This window comes from Marmota flaviventris, chromosome 4 (assembly GCF_047511675.1).
Source record: "Marmota flaviventris isolate mMarFla1 chromosome 4, mMarFla1.hap1, whole genome shotgun sequence".
NCBI lineage: Eukaryota > Metazoa > Chordata > Mammalia > Rodentia > Sciuridae > Marmota > Marmota flaviventris.
Genome location: NC_092501.1, coordinates 83,009,978 through 83,032,653, shown reverse-complemented (window position 1 = coordinate 83,032,653; position 22,676 = coordinate 83,009,978). Strand labels below are relative to the sequence as shown.

The 22,676-nt window shown below is 40.5% G+C and overlaps 1 protein-coding gene across 9 annotated transcripts in view; it reads left to right on the top strand.

The window, feature by feature from the left end:
* Positions 1-19,379, top strand: part of Cdk8 (cyclin dependent kinase 8) — a 162,442-nt gene extending 143,063 nt beyond the window's left edge. Inside the window, exons 13-17 of one of the 9 annotated variants that reach the window (XR_011707350.1) lie at positions 2,732-2,820; positions 2,934-3,020; positions 5,286-5,331; positions 5,592-17,413; positions 17,587-19,379. The gene's annotated coding sequence lies outside the window, so the exon portion shown is untranslated. Of the gene's footprint in view, positions 1-2,731; positions 2,821-2,894; positions 3,021-5,285; positions 17,414-17,586 lie in introns of all 9 variants that reach the window. The other 8 variants (XR_011707349.1, XR_011707354.1, XR_011707352.1 and 5 more) reach the window with 8 other exon arrangements.
* The last annotated feature ends 3,297 nt before the right edge of the window (positions 19,380-22,676 follow it).

Genomic DNA, 22,676 nt, shown 5'->3' with positions numbered 1-22,676 from the left:
GTGGAAGAGGAGCTGATAGAGATTGGCTGGTGGTTGGAGAAACTTTGGAAAGAAAATCCAAGAAAATAGACAAGAAAGAGGAAGAATACGGACAAAGAGAAAAAATTAAAGACATAAGAATACAACAAAAATGCAAAATACCATTCATATATCATTGTCCTCCACACACTGATGCATAAAAAACATCCTGTTCCAAATATGGTAGAGATATTGGTGAATCAAAAAATAAAATAAATCTTGCTGGAAAGTAGAACTGTCTCTGTCAGTGTTTCTCAGCCTTATCTCTGACATCTCTTGGGATCACTAAACTCAGATCAGCCCTCGTAAACCCAGTCTCTATCCCACTGATCTGGGCTTCAGATACCTCAGTCTCGGCCATGCTGCAGTCCCAAGATCTCAATGTGCTCCTACTTGCAGAGAGAGCACTAGGGATACTCTCATGCAAAGGAGCATCTCCGAGATATAGCAGCAAGTCAAAGGCTACCAGCATACTCAGCAAGAAGACCCTAGGCTCCTCCAAACCCACAGGCACCCCCACACTGGACCTGCAAGTCCCAGCTGGAGTCCCCAGACAGAGGCTCTTGTGGTGGCAAACCTGCTGGCACCCAGGCCCCAGGCCCTGGCTGGTATCCCAAAATGGGTGCAACCATGTGCAACCAAACCTGGAGTCTCCCGGTGGTAGCAGTAGTAGTGGCGGTGTTTGTTGGCAGCAGGCAGTGGGTTGGCAGTAGCCATGGCTACAATGGCAGCTGCAACTGCAGCTGTGGGGGCAGCAGGTGATCTTCAGGGGTTAGCAGCAGTGTTGGTTTCATTTGCATTCGGGGCAGCGGTTTCTTCCGTGGCAGCAGCACTCAGAAAGAAGACCTCCAGGCAATCTCAGGCTGGCAGCAGCAGAATCAGAGGCAGCAGCAATGGCAGTAGTGGTGCAGGCCTCTATTTAAATTCTTACAAACATCTTTGACATGAATGATTTTGTGATTTTACTTTCTTTTTAATTATCTAAAATAATCATTTTTGTGCCATCAAAGGTATTTGATATATGGTATTTGACTTTTTATGTATGTTGCATCACTGGAAATTTTACCCAGGGATTAAGTATTTATTCACATTGTAGAAAACAGTTGTCATTTCTTTTGTTTTCCATCTGGCAATCACCATATGGAAAACACTTATTGTATGCTTTTTAAGTGATTTTTTATAAGGCTTATTTACAATATATCCAGCAACTATAATTGGGTGCATCAAACCCCCCAAATAATTACTATCTAATAAACCTGTTCAATTTCTTTGTCTTTTTTTAAATACCCATTCCATCAGGTGACCTCTGTAAGCATCCAAAACTAATATTTCAAGGTCATTTTAGACTAGGATTATAGGATAAAATACAAGTTGTTCAGTTAAATTTTCAATAAATGACAAAATTATTTTTAGTATAATAATGTTCCAAATGTTGCATGGGACATATCTATTCATAAAAAAATGTTGTTTATTTGAAATTTAAAGTTAAGTGGACATTTTTATTTCTGGTTTAATCTGATAACCTCATTTTAGACCATTGTGTCTTCCTCAACTAAACTATATAAGATGTTGCTTATGAACAACATTTTGAGTGACAATATTTAGAGAAAAACTTACTTTATATTGAAGCAGTAACTTCCACCATCATTTTCTTCTTAAGCATGTAATGCCATATGCACACTTGAATGTATTTCCAAGTATTTTTCCCTGGTGGGAGGTAGAAATTAATTCAGAACAAAATACAATCAGCCCTCCCTATCTGTGGGTTTCATAGCCACAGATTGAATCCACTTAATTTGTTTTTTTAAGTTGCTTCTGTGCTGAGCATGTACAGACATTTCTGCTCATCATTATTCCCTAAACAATATAGTATAACAACTATTTACATAGCATTACATTATTATAAGTCACCTAGAGATGACAGTTTATAGAAGGATGTATGTATGTTCTATGAAAATACTACGCCATTTTTATATAAGGGACTGGAGCATTTGCAGATTTTGGTATGGTGAGTAGGTGCTGAAACCAGTACCCCCGCCCTCACACTTCGGAGCAACTGTATAAAACCAGGCCAACAATTCTAAGAATATGCCACAAGAACACACATTATACATTAAAACATTGTGCTATTCATTAACACGGGTTTGGGCTAAATGAGAATGCTCATTTTTTTTCATGTTTTCACATGTGGCATACATGCATTTTTCAAAGGCAGTGTCATTCTTTTCATAATGATGTGACCACATAGATTGCAGGTATTTCCTAAGCCACACATACCAGGAAGGCCATTTACAAGGCATATTATAAAGAAATGTTCTTTTTCTCTTTAATCCTAATTCGTTCTTTAAAAAAAAAAAAGTCTCACAGATTTGATTTCTTCATAAAACTAAACATGTTTTCTCCATTTATTCTTAGGCACCATAACTTGCATGCTTTCATTTTCCCCTTCTGTATTATTTGGAAAAAGTAATTCAATTTACCCAGTAGTTCAGAATCCTAGTGGGGTGTCAGATCTTTAATAACTTAACTTGTTCTGTCATTTTATTAAATTAAGAGGAAAAAATAACCATTTGCCACTTCAGATCCCATTTCAGAATCTAGGAAAAAGTGCTCAGTTCCTTTGTGGCTCCTGAGTACCTTCAGTTAATATCAAATTGTACCCAGCTTGAATCATTTCCCATGATTCACAAAATCATTTTTGTTCTGTTCCCAGGGCTACAAATTGGAAATAAAGTGATAAAACTTGGAAGCAATTCAATAAAACATCCCTAGGAAGCATGAAAGTCTTAGATTATGCAGTTGGTAAGTTTAAGATCTTGCCCAGATGTGTTGAAATTATCCTTTGCACAGTAAAAATATCCACTGCCTTCTTTAAGTCAGTGGGTTTTTTTTCCTCTTCTTTTCTTTTTTGACAGCAAAACAGCTGCTCTTGTTGGCAAATGACACCACTGGTTCTGAGGGAAATTGGAGCTCACTGCCTTTGAAACTGCTGCAATGGGGAGGTCCAGTAACTTCTTCATACCCTGGCTTAAAAGGAATTTCTCCCAACACATTCCTATCCCTAAAGAACATCCCTGCTTTCCTTTCCAAGGCAGTCCTTTCTCTATGAGCCAGAAAGTCCCTGCCAGGGCTGGTGGCCCAGCATTGACATTAATCAGAGCTTCATTGGCCCTGCTACTCAGTTCCTCCCCCACATTAGATATTCATTTTTCTAAGCAAGAAAATGTCCTGTGCGCTAAGCAGAAGACCATTAAAGAAAACTTTTAAAAGATGAATTTAACAGATTGTATTTCCTCGGGGCTTGTTTGTTTTCTTTTCCCATTTTTAAGGGCAAGTATATCTAGAGCCACCATGTTTATAATAGTCTTTTTCAACCAGTAACTGCCAAACCAACTTGAAAAAATGCCTGACAGTTTTTCCTTTGTAACTTGATTTCTTTCATGGTATTTTATACTAAATGATGATTTATTCAGATGGAAATGGGCTGTTAGCCCCCGACAGGAGGGAAATGTTCTGAGGAGGGATCCTAGAACTGTGTTCTGACCTGAGTTGGTCTCTTGGGGCACAGTTGGGGCAAATCAGTTCTCTTCTGTTGGTGTCTCAGATTTTCCCTTCTGAGGCAGGAAGGGTGGTAGGTTCTGATACAAATAGGGGTCTGCGAGGTAAAATCTGCAGCTAAAACAGGTGTCTTTACAGAGTTCCAATATCTATCTTTGTGGGTTAGTTGAGCCTTTTAAAGGGTCTCGGTGGGATCCACAATTCCCCGTTTCTCCTGCTGTTATCTACTCACTACTCTGTGACCTTCTTACCTTATATATGCCCCAATGGCACCAGGCACAGTGGCTGGCAGAAAATGGTAAAATCAAATTTGTTAAATGGATTGATTTAGAAAGATGATGCTTAAAGCTACGGATTCTCATTGGCTGCCTCCCAAAGTGAGCAGAACATAAGAGGAAGAATGACAGGCAATAAGGAAAGGACTATCTTAACTTTGTGATTTTTTAAAATAGATTTCCATTGCTTTTTCTCTTCCCAGAGGAAGTTCCTTAGCCATTTCAATTTTTGACATCTACTCAAAGCATTGAAAATTTCTAAGCACAGTGAACTATTTACACTTACTTCATCCAGAATTAAATAACAAGGAAAATAACTTCCCCCACACCTCTCTTCTTATTCAGCAGTACACCACACAGGTTCTCAAAGAAGTTGACCACTTTTTTTCCCATTATACTAAGATACTTAGGGTATTTTAATTGAAATTAAACATCAGACCAAATCTGTGCTTTGAATAAAGGAGTCTAAGACCCCCAAGTGATGCTGGAGGCCAGTGTTGCCTTCTTCCCCATTTCTCCTGCTTATCTCTGTTGTCTACCAGATGCCAATCCCATGTCTAGTCTTACAGGATATGAAGGGTGGGATACTACTACATGGTGTCCTAACAGCCTAGTTCCTTGTCTGTATTCCCAATAACTCTCATCTCCTTCACCTAGCACGGTGTCTAACACTGTGCACACTTCTGTAAGTTACATGAAGACCAAGAATGAACCCTTGCATTTATCAAGTGACTACTGTATGCCAGCCACCATCTCACACTCTCATTTAACACTGACAACAATCCTAGGATTCAGGCTATTACAATTATTTTCATTTTCCAGATGAGGAACCTGGTGCTTAAGAGTTTCACATGATGACAAAGATGCACATCTCTCAGGCAGAGCCAAGATTCAGATTAAGCCCACCTGCCTCGGAGAGTGCACCTTCACATCCACAGGCAAATTAGCAAAATTGTGTTTTCCATCAAGTCAATAAAGGAATGAGGGAGGAGGAACTGAGAGTGGCAGTTTTGGGATAAAACTGATTTTGAGGGTGGAGGTACAGAGAGACCACAGGAAACTAGGGGTTTTGGCATGGATCCATACTCTAGAAGCCTGTCCCACTTCTGGATTTTCAAGCTATACAAGCAAGTAAAAGTCCTTACACTTTGAGCCATTTTGATTGACTTTTGGTTATTTGCAACAGAAAGCACTGGGCAAGCTGGGCTTGGGATCCTTCACCCATCACTTCCTCCTCTGCTTACTAATTATTTGCAGCTGTGTTTCTTTTCTCTGGGATAATATTCTTTAATGAAATCTTAATTGATATGTATCATATACCAGTTGGAAATTAAATTACATCAATAGATTGACTTTTAGACAATTAGAAATGTGCTCACATGCCTTTGTTTTTGTGATTTTTATTTCTTATTTTAAATTCTGTGTTTATTTCAGGCTCCCGAGAGTTTATGAAAGTCTCCCACTCTACATGGAAACAGAGGTAACATTTATTTCTTGGTGGTGCATTCCAAGCATACTCGCTATTCGAAAGCCCTCTTACACTCATTTCTGAGCTCATTTATTTATTTAAGAGCTGCACAATCCCAGCTTTGTCCCTGTGGTGGAAAGAGATTCTACCACATTCAGACAGCAATGACTGGTTTAGAAATGGTTTGTCTTAGTCCAAGCCAAATGTCTCTTCTGCATCTTTCATTATGTCTAAATGATGCTCTTATCCTTAAACAGAACACACTTTCTCAGTCCCCCAGGAAGCACTTGATTTATTCTCCAGCCCCAGGGACAGGAGGAAGCGGAGGCTAAAGGGTAATCACACAGCCAGGTGAGCCTCCATTGAGCTGTAGCCTGGGAGAAAATGGTTTTAAATGCTGAAAGGGTTTGATGTGATGCCAACCTATTCTCTAAGGAACTTGCTCAGCCTGCCCTGGAAATTGGATAGACAGGAAAGAAAGGATTCAGAATACTTCCAAAGGGGAACACCTGAGGCAGCTGTCATCATCCTGGCCACAGAAGATGGTCACCAGGAACAATGCCTGTAGTGACCTGGAAAAGAGAGACCTAGGAGAGTGTGAGTGTTCACAGCCCTGGCTCTTGGGGTTGTAGAGCCTGGGGCTTTGGCATCCACTAAGGATTGGTTACCCCATTTACTGTCTATATTTGTTCCTATCTGCATAAGGAACAAGTATAGACAGTAAGTGGGGTAACAGTACCAGGTGTTTGAAGGAAGACAGATGTCTAGGTTAAGTTACCACTAGAAGAGTTGATCTTGGCATTCTGGGTTCTGAGTTTCCTCCCCTGCCATCAAGGATGTGAAGCTGAGTGGAATAAGGGACACAGTCCCTGAGTTGAGGATCTCAAAAGGCAATTCCAGGCACAGCTGTGAAATAAGAGTCTAAAGGACTGCTCTTAAAACTTCATTCATTCACTGAGACCTACTGTGCACCAAACAGGGTGTCAGGTTCCTGGGATGCAGTGAGAATAAGCATGCACATTTATTGGGTATGTAGGGGGACAGGCTGTGTTGCAAGTCTAATAATAATTAAGTATTCTGTCTTGGTCTGTGTTGTGTTGCCATTAAAAATACCTGTGGCTGGGTACTTAAAAAGAAAGGAGGTTTATTGGGTTCACAGTTCTGGAGGTCTAAGAGAATGGCACCAATGTCCTGGTGAGGGTCACTTGGCTATATTACAACGTGGCAGAAAAGGCAAACAGTCACTTGTAGAAGGGCATGTGTATGAGCAAGGGAGCAAGAGACCAGGGAGGGACAGGCTCAATCTTTTCATAAAAACCTGTTCTCACGGGAACTAATCCATTTCTACCTAACCTGACTCACTCTTATGAGACAACATTAATCCATTTGTGAGGGTAGAGTCAAATGACCTAATAACCTCCCATTAACCTCTTAAAGGTCCCACCTCACACTACCACACTGGGGACCATGCTTCCAGCACATGAACATTTGGGGGACTCCCATCTAAACTATAGCCAATGCAAAATTCACTTCTTATTGTAAGACATGCTGTTGTAATTTCTCCCCTAAAATGAAAATTTTTATAATTCAAAGATAGCCCTTTCTATAATACGTCAAAGTAAATAGTAGCAATTCAAGAAACATGCCCAGGCTCAGAGTAACTGGATTCAGCTTGTGAGATTCCTTGAAAGAGTTCTACACAAGGCCAGGGCCAACCCCATCCCCTGAAGAGTGCCTGGCCAGCTGGAAATACCTGCAGCTCCCTCAGCTCCAGCTTCGCTTCCCAATTTGCTCCACTTTAATCTCTACCTTTTATGTAATGTCTAGTTGAGACCACAGGGTCACCTTAGCCTCTGTGGATGAAACAGAGTAGGGTTCCTGGGGGAATTAGAAATTTCTTGTGACAATGATCTGGAAAAAGGCAGTCCCAAGCAAAGATGGACAGCAGACACTGCATGTTAGGCTGGATCCTGCTCTCTGAGGTCTACTCCTTAAAGCAAGTGCACTAGAGCCAGGGGTAGAGTGGCTACCCCATGCATGAAGAACTTCCATTTCAGACTTTTCAACATTATTTTAAAATAATATCATACATTCAATCCCAGAGAAAATTAACAAGAGGGAAAGATGTCCATTGCTTAAACTTAAAGTTGTGTCCCACTCCCACATCACACACCCATGGTGCTTTAGGAATTAATATACTTTTATAAATGTCATAATTATTCTGTGACAGGCACAATTATATTATATCATATTCTGTGCAGGCATGATAGATAAGTCAATTTGTTAAACTGTGAACATTCAAAATATATCAATATTTTTGTAACTGCTTTTTGGCATTCCTTTATTTTTTTAATACATTGGATAATTAAAGAAAAAGAATTACAGCCATCACATTTTTTCACCTCAGAGAGTGCCTACCTGGCCTGACTGTCTGGGCCTCCAGGTAGAGGGGGGCATACTTCTCAAAACATACTGCCCAGGCCACTGCATCCCTACCACCTGGAGGTCACTCAAAATGCAGAATCTCTATCCCACCTCAGAATCTGACTCTGACTTTTAACAAGAGCCTCTAGCAATTTCTAAGCACCTTGAGAGTTTGAGATGTATCATTGTCGAGAATATAAGGAAGAGATAAGCCATCTGTTAGTTAGGCATAATAACAGCATCCTATTCTCTGTCTCTATTTGGCCCTGTTTGGCACCATCTTTAACACAGTTGTACTTAAGTGCTGTGTTTGCTTTGTTTGTTTGTTTTTGCTGTGTTTGGAAGTAAAGAGTGAGAACTCTAAGCAGTACACAAAGACTCCCTGAAGAATAATTCATGCAGAATCATGCTCTAGGATTCCCTAACTCCACTTGAAGGCCAACCAAGCTTCACTCTCTGAGTATGTCCTTGAAGTAAAAAGAGGCAGATATGGGAGAAGCTGCTGTAAAACTGATGGGCCATTTCCATGAGAGCAGTTTGTTTTCAATCCAAGCCTATTTCTATGCTGAAATTGTCACCAAGGAGTAGGTGAGACTAGAATTGATTCCATTCATTCACCAGTTTGTTATTGAGCACCTGGTACAAGGTCTGGCAAACTATACCTGAGGACCAAACCCAATCCACTGCTTGATTTTATATAGCTCTTCAGATTTGATATATGAATTTTTGCAATCATTTTTTATAGGGAACATGAAATTTTAACCCCAATTAATCATAATGGTATTCTCCCTGCACAAAAAGAAATATACTGAATTTAAAAATTGTACTTAGTGGGCTGGGGATATAGCTCAGTTGGTAGAGTGCTTGCCTTGCATGCACAAAGCCCTGGGTTTGAACCCCAGCACCACACACACACACAAAAATTGTACTCAGAGCTTCTGGGTGTAGAAATCCAAAATGGCACAGTAAGAGAAGTCAACCTTCATTCTTCTATCAGCCAAAATAATCCAGAGAGGTTTTAGGGGCCCATTAAAGAATCTGCAGTAATACAACAGAACACAAAATGGAGAATAGCTGTATAAAAGGGTTACTAATTAAATTAGCAGAGACACTAGGAGACAGCTAGGAAAAAATAATGGTGGAGGCTATTGGTATCAACCACATGGTAAGAACCACTGTCGCTCCCAGTGGCCTCTTTTGTGGAGTACACTCACATCTTTTGCCCCTGAGGTCACCATACTATTCAAAAAGGGAAATGTAGCTCCATAGCCTTTCTCTTCCCAAGAAATGGTCATTGTTGAACTGTTTTGGGGAAGGAATCACTCCTCACAATTTCCAACCTGAAAGTGTGTCCAACCCACAAATGCCTGCACCCAGACTTTATGGCTACACTGGGTCTGCTCACAGTTTGGACACAGGAGTCATCATATAGGAAGGTGGTTTACACTTTGGGCCTGGAGAAAGCTCTCACTATGCATTATCATGCTCCAGGCTCTAGCTCAGCTGCCATAAAGAGCTAGACCCCCACCCTGATACTAGAGGCATTTGCTATACCCACTGATGAACTCCCCAAGATTTAACAAGATAAGGGACAGAAATACTGTAAAATAAGGAGATTTCAGATTTCAGATGTAGCTGAGTGGTAGACAGCTTACCTAGCTTGTGTGAGGCCCTGGGTTCATTAAAAAAAAAAATTAGAGAACTTTAATGACCCACTTTCAACAATAAACAGTTCATCAAGACAAAAAAAAAAATCAATAAGAAGCTTTAGACATGAACTGCCTTTTGGACAAAATGGACCTTACAAATAAATCCAGAATCCATCCAATAATAGCAACAGTGTAAAGTACACATTCTCTCGAATAGTTCATATGTTAGGCCACAAAATAAGTCTTAATAAACTTAAGAAGATTAAATCATATCAAGTATCTTTTCAAGCCACAATAGTATAACAATAATTTTGGAAAATTCACAAATATGTGGAAGTTAAACAACATGCTCACAAGCATTTCTTCAAAGAAGAAATTAAAGGGAAATTAAAAGTATTTCAACACAAATAAAAAATGAAAACACAGCATATCAAAACTTATGGGACACAGGAAAAGCAATTTTAAGAGGAAAATTTATAGCAATAAATGCCTACATTAAAAAAGATTCTAAATAACCTAATATCACACCTTAAAGAACTAGAAAAATAAGGAGCAAAAAAGCCTAAAGTAGGTAGAAGAAAGAAAATAATAAAGATGAGAGCAGAAATACATGAAATATAGTCCAGAAAAACAATAGAAAATATCAGTGGAAACAAGAGTAGGTTTTTTGGAAAGATAAACAAAATCAACACATCTTTAGCTACACTAAGAAGAAAGAGAAGACTCAAAATAAAAAGTAAAAAAAAGATACTTTACAATCAATACCACATGATACAAAAAAGTCCTAAGAGACTACTATGATTTATACACTAACAAATTGGATAAACTAGAACAGAGAAATTCCTAGTTACAACCTGCCAAGACAAAATAATGAAGAAATAGAAAATCTGAACAGACCAATAATGAGCATGCAGATTGAAATAGTTATAAAAAAGTCACCCATCAAAGAAAAGCCCAGGGCCTGATGACTTCATTGCTGAATTCTAATAGATACTTAAGAGAAAAAACCAATCCTCCTCAAACTTTTCTAAAGAAGTCAAATAAAGGGGAAAATGACAAAAATCATTTTGTAAAGCAAACTAGACAAGGATACCAAAAGAAAAGGAAATTGCAGGCTGATATCCCTGATTCACATAGTTGCAACAATCCTCAATGAAATACTGGCAAACCAAATTCAACAGCCTATTAAAAAGTTCATTTACCATGATTAGGTGGAATTTATCATTGGCATGCAAGTATGGTTTAACATACGCAAATCAATATATGTGATACACCACAGTAAGAGAATGAAAGTCAAAAACTATCTGATTATATCAACAGATGATGAAAAGATATTCAACAAAATTCAATGTCTTATGATTAAAAAGAAAACCTCTCAACAATTTAGATATAAAGGAAATGTAGCTCAGCCCATAAAGGCCATATATGACAAGCCCAGAGCTAAGATCATATTCAACTGTGAAAATTTGAATGTTTTCCCTCTAAGATCAGGGACATGACAAGGATGTCCAGTCTCACCACTTCTTTTCACCATAGCACTAGGAATCCTAGCCTGACAAATTAGGCAAGAGAAAAAAATTAAAGATATCTAAATTTAAAATGAAGCTGTATTATCTCTGATCTTATATTTAGAAATTACTGAAGACTCCATAAAAGCAAAACAAAACAAAAAAACAACTGTTTGAATTAGTAAATGAATTAAGTTGGAGGGCACAAAATCAACTTGCAAAAATCAGTAGCATTTCTATGAAATTAGGAGCCATGTACAGAGGCATACACCTGTAATCCCAGCTATTCAGGAGACTGAAGCAGGAGGATTGCAAGTTCAAGATTAGCCATGGAAACAACAAGACCTTGTCTCTCAAAATAGAAAACTAATTTTAAAAAGGTCTGGGGATATAACTCAGTGGTAGAGTGCCCCTAGGTTCAATCTTCAGTTCTCCACACCAATTGTACTAATTTATGACTAGCATATTTTTAATTATGAAAATGTGTTTTCTAAGTGAAATTTGCAGAGACAGTAAGTAGAATGGTAGTTGCTATAACAGTTATGGTTTAATGGAAAAGTCTGTGGGGTGTTGAAAGGTTCTAGATAGTGGTGTTGAGGATCATAAAGTAAGGTGAATATACTTGATGCCCCTGAACAATACACTTAAAATGCCTACAATTGTAGGTTTCATGTGCATATACAACCATAATAATAACAACAAAAAAGCATTATGGACATTAAATCAGTGGGACGGATCAGAAGTAGAGGTAAGGCTCAGGAACGGGCACCATTCACACTGTTAGTACATTCGTAAACTTATATACCCTCTTTCAAAGACAGAGCCTCAGATAGAGGTTCTAGAGAGTGATCTCTCAGCATTTTAAGAAAATATCATAGCACATGTTCAGGAAAATGGCAAATGATCTGGGGCCAAAGTGATGGAAGAGCCACACTGTTCTGGGGAAATCAATGAGGGGCCGCAGAAGCCATGACCCAGAGCAGTCAGGTATGAGCAACTTCAAGGAGGTACATTCTTCCATGCTGGGAGAGAATGTATCAAGCTGGTGTGGTTGGGGTGGTGCCTTGTTCCATATGCACTAATGGGCCCTTTGCCACATGGCATAAGACGTGGAGGCCAGCTTGCACAGGCCCATGGAAGTAACACATGGGATGGACAGTGCGGGCCTGAGCGCTACAGTTTAGAACTTGAATGCCCCTTAAAAGCACATGTGTTAAAGGTTTGGTCCCTAGAGTAGCACTACTGCAGAATGGTGGAAGCTTTAGGTGGTGGGGTCTAGGGGGAGACCCTTAGGTCATCTGAGGTGTGCCTCAAAGGGGATTGTGGGACCCCAGTCTCTTTCTCTTTCTCTTTGCCCCTTGGCTTGTGATGTAAGTAGTTATGCTCCCACTATGATGGGCTGCCTTACCATCAGCCCAAAATAAAGCACGAATTATGGACTAGAACCTATTAAACTGTGAGCCAAAATCAATCTTTCTTCTTTATATGGCAATTATCTCAGGTGTTTTGTTATAGTGATGGAAAGCTAACACACTGAGGAGGGTGAACTGTTGGCACATATCAAGGCATGAAGACTGTATACCATACCCTCAATCCATTCTTTGTCTTAAAATAAACTTTAAGCTACTCCACTTCTTTGACACCAATCATTCTGCCCCACCACACCTTGAAGGACAGCAGCCCATTAGCTACAGGACCAACATGCTGGATTGACATTGTTTATATGCTTGCCTATCTCCCTTACAGACTGAGTCTGTTGCAGTAGTCAAGGCTGCTTTTTCCTGAGATGGAGGGACAAAAGCATACGAGGATGCTGTAGAAGGTGCAAACCCAGTGTTCAGAGGATATCATTTCTTTCTTCTATGACATTCAAACCCTGAGGCTCTTAGCCAGTCATTTCCAAGGGCAAGCTCCAAAGACATCATGATGATGGCCAAGAGCTAGGACTGGCCCATCTCAGGGCTCAGCTCAGCAGACCTGGTACTACCAGGGGCAAAGGGGCTCCTTGGAGCTGGGTGCACAGTAACTTAGCTGCTGTATTACTTGGTAGCAACACAAATTAGTTAGAGTAGGCTTCTCTCAGCTGCTGCCAGAGTCCAACAGGAAACCCAGCATAGGAGAGACCCAGGAAGAGCCTCCTAAAAATCCCCAGAAGAGAACCCAGGTGAATGTTTACCTTAGAAGCTGGCTCTAGTGCTCCTCTCAGGGCTGAGAAAGAGTCATATTTGACTTCAGAAATGGTTGGGGGGAACTGAACCAAAGACAAGTGCCAGTAAGCCAGTAAGTGGCTGAGCAATGGGCCAGGGAGGTGACCCTGATCGGGGAAGAGGCAAAAACCAGAGAAGAGCTACAATACTCAAGTTTCTAGTTGCATTGAGGGAATCAAATTTCTTCTCTGGGTTCCTAAGGACCCAGATGTGGGGTGTGTGTATGTGTGTTTGTGTGAGGTGGGGGGGGGGGAGAAAGAGAAAGAAAGAATATGAATATGAATGAGAATATGGGAGAAGTTTCATTTCTCTGCATGGATGCAAGAACCCAGAGGCCAGAGGCTGAGGGCACATCATCTCCCTGCCCTCCCCATAATTACCAGAAATTGTAGGTTTAACCCAGATGCCTCTTAGAAAGTTCAGGAAGCAAGGTGGTTGGCCCCGGCATTGGTGGGTTTAAACACCAAGCCAGATTATTCAGTGTAAAGAAGAGCTAAGGGGGGCTGGGGATGTGGCTCAAGTGGTAGCGTGCTTGCCTGGCATGCGTGCGACCCGGGTTCCATCCTCAGCACCACATACAAACAAAGATGTTGTATCTGCCGATAACTAAAAAAAAATAAATATTAAAAAATTCTCTCTCTTTCTCTCTCTTTAAAAAAAAAAAAAAAAGAGCTGAGGGCCACTAATGAAAGAAGGAAGGCCAAACGTTTGGTGAGGCCCCCACATGGGGGTAGGTGGGTGGAGTACAGAGGAGCTCAGGGAAGCAGAGAGCCCATGGCTTCTCTCTGGAAGCAGAGAGCCCATGGCTCCACATGGGAGGGCTGGTTTGGGGCTAAGAAAGGCCAGAGCTCTGACCCTTGCCCTTACTCCCCATACACAGTAATAGTGACCAATATGTCCCGAACATGTGCTCTGTACTGGGCGCTGCTGGATGCAGCACTGGTGCCATCCCGCTGAATCATCTAAAGCGATTGCTTTTGAAGATCAGGATCCCTGAGTGTGGTCTGGAAACCCCGCACAGCGCCTAGGATGCCCAGTAAACTGCAGAGGCTGAGGTCACAGTCCTGGTGCTGTCCCAGCCCTCCACAACCTGTCTCAGGGTGGGTGCTCCGAACAGAAAAAGGCCTGCAGGCTTCTGGGGTGGGAGACTAAGGCGGGGCTCTGCAGGGATTGAGGCATAAGGCGCGCAGGGATCCAGCCCAGTCCAGATGCGGTATCTGAACACCCTCAGCATTTTGCAGATCACTCAAGCTGGGATCAATTCTGTTTTTCTGGTCATTTTGTAAAGCTTGGGTCTAGTATCTGTTTTTTTGTGGCTTTTTCTTTGCAGTTGCTATTTTAAATTTTCATCATATCTTTTGGAAGTAAGAAAAATCCTTGGTTTCATAGGTCTGGAGATCTAGTATTGTTTCCTGCTAATTCTGCAGGTAGGCGTGGATTTTCCACAAACAAAAGTCACAGATGTTCACCCAGTTAGGAATTGCCATGGATTCCAGTATCAGCCCTCTCCAGACCCTGCAGGTCCCAAACACTTAATAAAACAAAACAGGCCAGAGATCAAGTATCAGAGTGAAAGAGGAAAGCAAAGTGAACTGGAGGAATCATTCCTAGTCTCCACCCCAATGATTTAGGTTTTCAGGTGAGCCCAGGATCTGTCTTTTTAATTTGGGGGGATGCTTCTGCTGCAGCAAGACTTGGGAGGCTGTGGCCTGAATGACCCATAAACTGGAAAATTGGCTCCTGTATCCCAGGTGGCTTTACTTTAAAGAATAAAGTAAGCAGATGGTTAGACCCACAGAAAGGTGGAAAGAACCCTTCCAAGGACCCAGCAGCCCTGAGTTTCATACCCTCACTGCACAGTGTTAACCAGTCATTAATCCCTATGACCTCAGTTTTCTTATCTCTGACATAAGAAAATTGAACAACCTAATCTCTTATTGTTTCCTATTATGAATTTATCTGATTCTGTGAGACCTGAATTTCTTATTCTTCAGTGAGGGTAATGATATTTTGAAAGGGCTTGGGATCAGTCCCCAGAGAAAAGAGTTGTGAAATTTTTAGCATCTCCTCCTGATTTCATGAATTTGACAAGACCTTTCATCTAGTTCTCTCATCTTTCTTCCCCTCTGCTATTCAAGGGATCTCTGACCTAGAGGCAGTTCCCTCTCTGCTCAGCTCTCAGAAATCTCTCCTCTGACTGTTCTTACTGACTGTCCCTAGAAACTTGGAATCATAGGTTTCAAACCTGGCAGGGTATTGGGGTCACTTGGGAAACTTTTATAAAATCCTGGTGCCCCAAACAATTGAATCAAATTCTTGTTGGGGGAGGAGGCTTAGGCATCTGTGGATTATTGTTGTTATTGTTAGTTAGTTAGTTATTTGTTTGACTCTAGACAGGAGCTGGCTAAGTTGCCCTGGCTGGTCTTGTACTTGTGATCTGCCTGCCTCAGCCTCCCAGAGAGCTGGGATTAGGGCAGGGAATGGTGGTTGGCACAAGAAACTTGGAGCTACTGAGCAGGGAAATCTCAGAGCTGGGTTTCCAGGTTCCTCTTCACCCAAGTAAAGGCAGCAAGTCTGAAGGATTGAGTTTTCTGCATTCGCAGGTCTTTTTTGCTGTGGCCTACTGCCAACGGTTTAGATACATCAGATCAATTTTTTACAGGACGAAGCATCAAAATTACTGAAGTGAAAGGAAAAGCCAAGCCAAGTGGCACCACCATATACTTACTAGTTGACCTAAGTGAAGTCTTATTAGACTTCTGATTTGCAACGTGAGGCTGGCATTTCTCTTCTACCATATAGTGTGGTTAGGTGGATCTAATGAGATAACATATGTGAGTTTGTTCTGTAAAATATAAAATTCTATGCAAATTGAATGGACTTAAGTACTTTATATGTAAAAAGAATTTCCATATTTAAAAAATGATATCAATTATTTACAAATTAATCTATAGATTAAAAGTAACACCAAACCCAATTAAAATCCCAGAAGCTTTTTTATAGAAATTAACAAGATGATTCTATAATTTACATGAAAACTCAAAGGACCTAGAATAGCAGAATAGTTCTAAAAAGGCTGTAAAAACTTGAAATATATTTCCTGATTGCAAAGCAAGAGTGCTCAAGATAGTGTGGTATCAGTGCAAAGATAAGATATGGTTCAGTAAAATAGAATAGTAGATCTAAAAATCAGTTCATATACATATGACCAATCGATTTTTGACAAAGTTGCTAAGGCAATTCAATGGCAAAAGAATTTTTTCAACAAATGGAACAAAGACATAAATAAAAGAGCTGTAACTATAGAACTACTAGAAGAAAACAGAACAATCTTAGGGTAAGACCTTGGGTTAAGAAATAACTTATTAAGTGGCATACAAAGTACAAAAAGTAATAAATTAGATTTTACCAAAATTAAAAACTTCTGTTCTTCCCAAATAGTGCTAAAATATCAAAATGTAAGCCATGGACTATGAGAAAGTATTTACAAAACACATATCTGACAAAGGAATTTTATTTGTATTATATAATGAATGCTTACAATTCAATATAAAAACTCAACTTTTAAAAAATGAGCAAAAGACTAAAAATATACTTTACCAACAAAGAAATATGTACAGCAAATGCATACGTGAAAAGATGTTCACCATCGTTAGTCACATACCATTGCACATCTACTGGAATAGCTAAGATTAAAGTGACTGACAAGTAATGGAATCTGAATTTCCTGTGCATTGATGGTCAGAATGAAAAATGCTATGGTCAACTGGAAAAAGTTGGGCTCATTTCTTAGAAAATTCGATGGGCACTTCCCATATGCCCCAGGAATTCCACTTCTACCACATGTCCATAATGATTTACTTGCAAACTTTCTTAGTTCTGTTCATAACAGTCCCAAACTAGACACAAATTCTAATCAAGTAGTGAAAAGATAAATAATGGAATATGATTTAGAAAAAGGAATGAACTGGAGGTTTATGCTTCAGTGTGGATGAATTGCCAAATTGTTATGCTAATATAGTGAAAAGCCAGACACCAAGGCTCTCTACTATTTGATTTCATGTATATGAAATTCCACAAAAGGCAAACTGCACTGATAGAAAGTAAATCAGAATTTACAAAGGGTTAGGGGGCAGGGTAAGAAGAGGGAATTAAACGCAGAGGGTCCTAAGGGAACTTTTTTTTTTTTTTAAAGAGAGAGAGAGAGAGAGAATTTTTAATTTTTTTTTTTTTTCGTTTTCGGCGAACATAACATCTTTGTTTGTATGTGGTGCTGAGGATCGAACCCGGGTTGCACGCATGCCAGGTAAGCGTGCTACTGCTTGAGCCACATCCCCAGCCCAGGGAACTTTTTTTGATGATGGAAATATTCTATATCATAACTATGGTGATGGTATACAGTTATATACACTTGTTAAAACTGAGTTTTTTTTTTATCAAACATGATGAGTTTTATTTTATGACATTATTTCAAAACAGCTGACAGAAGATATTGACAATTTCTGCCTGCAAGACACTGTGATGGGAATAGCAAGAGGAATCAGTCCTGGCTTCTGTCCACAGTGATCACAATAAAAACATACCAAAACAATGGCAATCAAGCATTGAAAGTGCTACAACAGAGATCTGGGCTCAGGATAGAGAGGTTAATTCTAACCAGTGGTGGGAGAGCCAAGTAGATGGTCCTTGAGCCAAATCTTGAAAGATAGGTAATGATTTGCCAGGTAATTAAGGTGAGAGAAGCAATTCTAGGCAACAAAAGAAAACCTTCCATGCTGGAAATAATCCATTAGATTCCAGGAAACACAAGTGGTAGGTTGAAACCCAGTATACCTGGAAGAATATATCTGAAGATAAAAGTGTGCATGGTGGTACACGTAGGCACATGTGTTGTGGAGGGTTGCATAATGCACACCCAGGTGTACAGCCCGCAGTGCAGGCAGCTAAACTAGAGGTTGCTTGAGTGAATTTCCTAAGGTATCAAATAAAACACAGACACACAATTTACCTTTAAATTCAAGCCCTGGGACAGCTCCTCTGCCCTCAGCCTCAAGCTCCTCAAATGGGAGAGCAGGGAATATCACAGAGGCTGGCGAGAGAGCGCTAGGTTGTTTTGGAGTGGTCTTTTATTGTGGGGACTCTGGTTCTTAAAAATTTCCATCCAAAAAAGGTCAAGAGGGGCAGGGTTATAAGGACAGGTAAGGTAATAACTCGATCCCTGGGGATGTAGGAAGGCACGCCCATGCATGAAGACACATTTGGCTGCATTTTTACTACTCTCAAGATGGGGGCTACCATCTACAGCCACTTAAAAGTAGCCACATCATTGGGGATGACTGATAGTGCCTCAAACCCATCAGGAGAGGAAAACGCTGGTTACATGACTTGGTGGCTCCCACACAGGTGCTCACAATTTATCCCACAAAGAAAATCTACTGAATAGTTTTAAGCTATAACAAACATACCCAGCTTTGTGCCTCGTACATATTACTCTGAAAGCAGAGAGAAAGACAGATTGGAGGGTGGTGGCAGCTAGTTTGAAAGCCAAGAGACCAACTAAAAGAAGACTGCACTCATTCAGGTAAGCCATGATTTTGTTCTTGAGTAGAGGGATGTAGAAGGATGTAGAGGGGAGGTTTATGAGAGCTATTAAGGTAGCAGAACTGGGCAGCATCCTTGAGGATGCTGCAAGGGAGAATGATGAAGAGTCAAAGATGACTGCATGGATTCTGGTTTGGGTGACTGGATGGCTGATGGTCTTCTTTTTTTAAGAATTAATTATAATAGTGTTGTTAATGTTAATATTCTTTTTTAATTCTTATTTTTAGGTGTAGATGGACACAACACAATGCCTTTATTTTTATGTGGTGCTGAGGATCGAACCTGGGTCCCGCCCGTGCTAGGCGAGTGCTCTATCGCTGAGCCACAATCCCTGCCTTGGTGGTCTTCTTAATCAAGCTTGGGAATGCAAAGGAAGAATGAGTTTGGGAGAGAATGATAGCTTCAGTCAGAGAAATGTTGAGTTTTATGTGATGGAATATTCTAGTAAAATGTTTAAAAGGAAATTGAATACTCACCAGTAAGATTCAGAAGAGAGTAGATGTATGGTTCACAGTAATCCACTTCCTGGTAGCATCAAAGCCAAGTGATGAATGAGATTTCCCAGGGCATTTACACAAGGTGGCAGGGAAGGCACATATTTATGAAAGGGATAGGCAGCAGTACGAGGTCTTGAAAGAAGCTTGAAAGAAAAGGTGTTAAACAATGTGGAATTGAAGCAGGAGAGTGTAGTGTAGTGTAGTATCAGAGAAGACAAGGAACAAGAAAGATTTTAGAGAAAGATATAATCAACACTGTCAAATGCCACATCAAAGTAAAACATGATGAAATAAGAAAGAATCCACTGAAATTGCAAAATGTGAGATGGCTGTTGTTATGTGCCAAAGTAGTTGCTATGGTAGCAGAGATTGATTACAGAGGGCCAAGGAATGAGTGAGATGGAGGGAAATGGAGAAAATGGGCAGGTAGTTTGGCAGTAAAGTGGAAGAGAAAGAGAGATGGTGAATAGGGAGGAAGAATATAAAATCAAAGTATTTGTTTTTGAAAACTGATGAGACTACATGTTTTATAGGCTATTGAGAAAAGCCAATAAAATAAAAATTGTTGAAACTGTACACAAGTGGCCCAATGTATGAAAGCCCTAGTCATGGAGATGACAGAAAAGGTAGAAATAAGAAGAGGACGCCTTTTCCTTTGGGAATGGAGGAAGGAAATAGGGGAAAGTACATATCTAGGTGATTCTGAAGGTATGAGAACAGAAAACTGAGAGAGTTCATGACTGAAGACTAAATGTCTTAATGGGTTTGAGAAAAGAAGGGAGAGTAGGAAGAGCCATTGCAAGGTATTGGAAAGGGAGCTAATTAATCTGTGATTGACAAAGGTATTGAGGGTTGGACTTCACATATTTGCAGTGTCATCTGTCTAGAATGCATGTGTGATTTCTCTGCATTAGGATTGAGTTGCATAAGTGTGGCAGCCAGGAGAACAGGTCACTGGATTCATCTGAGATTTGGATGTAATAGGAGAATGTGGTAGAAATGCAAGTTGGTGAGGACCCTTTCAAATTTATTAACAGAGCAGAGAAAGTGAGGAACCACAAGCACAAGCCAGATGGAGAAAAAACAGAACCAAGGTGGTAGTATTAATGGGAGAAAAACAGAGCTCAGAGGTTGAGGGGGCCCCTCCATGAGTTTGATGAGAAAATTCATTGAATAGCAGGATGATAGAAGGTTATGGTCAAGAGTAGGGTACTCAAGGATGATAGGACTTCAAAGAGAAGACAGATCTGGGTGACACCAAGATCCAAACTCTGGTGATGTGAATGGGAGACCTAAATGAAGAGGAGGGAATGTCAAGGTGCCTGTACCAAAATGTTACTTGCATCTTTTCATGAGTGTTAAAGCCCCCAGGATGATGTGGGTAGTAAGCAAGTCTTCAGGGAATGGGGAAGAGAAAGGGTGGACAAGACAGATGTCACCCATATGGTATGTATGGTGAGCATGGCCTGGACTTCAAAGAAGTTTGTACATAACAGGAGAAGAGTAACGGGCTGAAAGGAGCAGCAAGGAGAGAGGATGCTGCTGGCAGCTGAGGTTTCTGTGATATTTGGAAGGGTATCACAGAACCCTAAGGAAGTGGGTGCTCATTGTTTCTGCTTAATTAAGTGTGGGGGATCTTAGATCCACATGAATCTTGGTGAGAAGTTTTGCTAATACCTTGGAGAAGGAAAAACAGGAGACTATTCAGGGACAAAGCCTGGAAAAGATTCCTTCCCAGGAGGTTTCAGCGTCATTTCCTAGGACGTTTACCACCTGATAGAATTAGCAGTGGCTGATGGTTACTTGAAGGAGAAAGATTTTATTTTCAGACTTTCTTCAAAGGTCAAAGATTGTGCCCAAAGCTTTCTTGATAGGTATTTGTTTAACAGAATTGAACTAAAGAGTTGAGCACATCTGTTACATGGGTAACAGAACTTCAGAGCAGGAGGGAGCTATGGTGTAGGGGGCCACTACTTGCATGCAGTTTCGTGGTCTCCATTCTCCAGCCCCAGCTCACTGCCCTGGGGTCGGGGCAGGTGGCCTTCAACAATCCCTATCTATTGTACTTCCCCAGTCTTGTCTGGCTCTTCCATTCCTCCCTGCACATGTGTTCATCTCTTCTTGGAAGGAATCATCCCCACTGCTGTCTGGATAACTCCTACTTATTTTTCAAGTCTCAGGCATAGCCAAACTTGTCTCCTTGTGAAGCTCTTTCTGGCTCTCCTGGGCATACTGAGGGGACCCTTCTGCTGCATTCCTATGCTCTCTCGTACTTTCCTTAAAGTAATGATCTTACCATAGTAGAATTGCCTACCTTTCTCTTCACTGGACTGCAAACACTTTGAAGTTAAGGGCAGGACCAGGACTTTTCACATTATATAGGTAGCTCCTAAAACAGTAGTGGGAACAACTACTAGTTGAATGAATGAATGAGCAAATAAGAGAATGAGTAGTGGAGAGACACTTTGAACTCAAACAGCCTGGGACTCATTTTTATTATATGATGTAGTGTTTTATGAGTTAGTAGAAATTTTCAAGTCATTACCTGCAAAAACACCATAACTTTAAAAATGTTGATAAGCTGGCCATAATTGGCAGGATACATGGTATCCATCATGTTACTTCTATGATCCCCAGAGTCTGGTGATGGGGAGAGAGTAACTAGAAGGAGAAATTGCAGGCTCTTCCTTGACATAATGGGCTCATTTCTCACCTTCCTTCCCTGGATGCCCTAGTGTTCCTCCACCTCTGTTAAACTTTTCTTCTGACACATTCTGTGAATGGTCTCTCAGATTCTAACCTTCCCATTATTTCCATCTCTACTACTCAAATTTGAATTTGAATTGTGTCCAAATTTTCCAGTTGGCTTTCCAGACTCATGTCTCCTGCTACACTATATAGCTAATGACAGCCTTCCTCTCCTCAAGAACTTGCCATGGATCCCTAGTGCCTTTTGCTTCAAATCTAAACAATTTATCTCTGTGTTCAAGGCTTTCTAGCAATGAGTTTCCCATTAGCTACTGAGTCTTCCCTCACTGCTCACTGTCTTTTGCTGGATTGTTCTATTTCCTGTCTGACTTCTGTCCTTGCTAATCCTCCTAATTAGAATATTTTTTTTCCATTCCTCTTGAGCAGTTGACATCTGACCCTTCTAAGTTTAGCTTGAGACTAGTCCTCCCCATTCAACCTTTGACTGTTCCCCCTGTCTGTCATGATATTTGTTTTTCCTCTTTGCTTCCTCTCCATACTTTTGAATACAGTTTGGACTTAATTTCTAGCACTTCATTATAGCTTTCCACAGCATTTTTCCAGAACTATTTTATTTCTTCAGTTCAGCTTGAAGCTCCTGCAGTACCAGGAATAAATAGCCTGACTCTGGGGTGTGATTCCCCAAACACCTGGGTACTGCTGGACTTTGTTCCAGGAGAGACTGTATGTATATCTTACTAGTTTAAAGACTGACCACGGCCC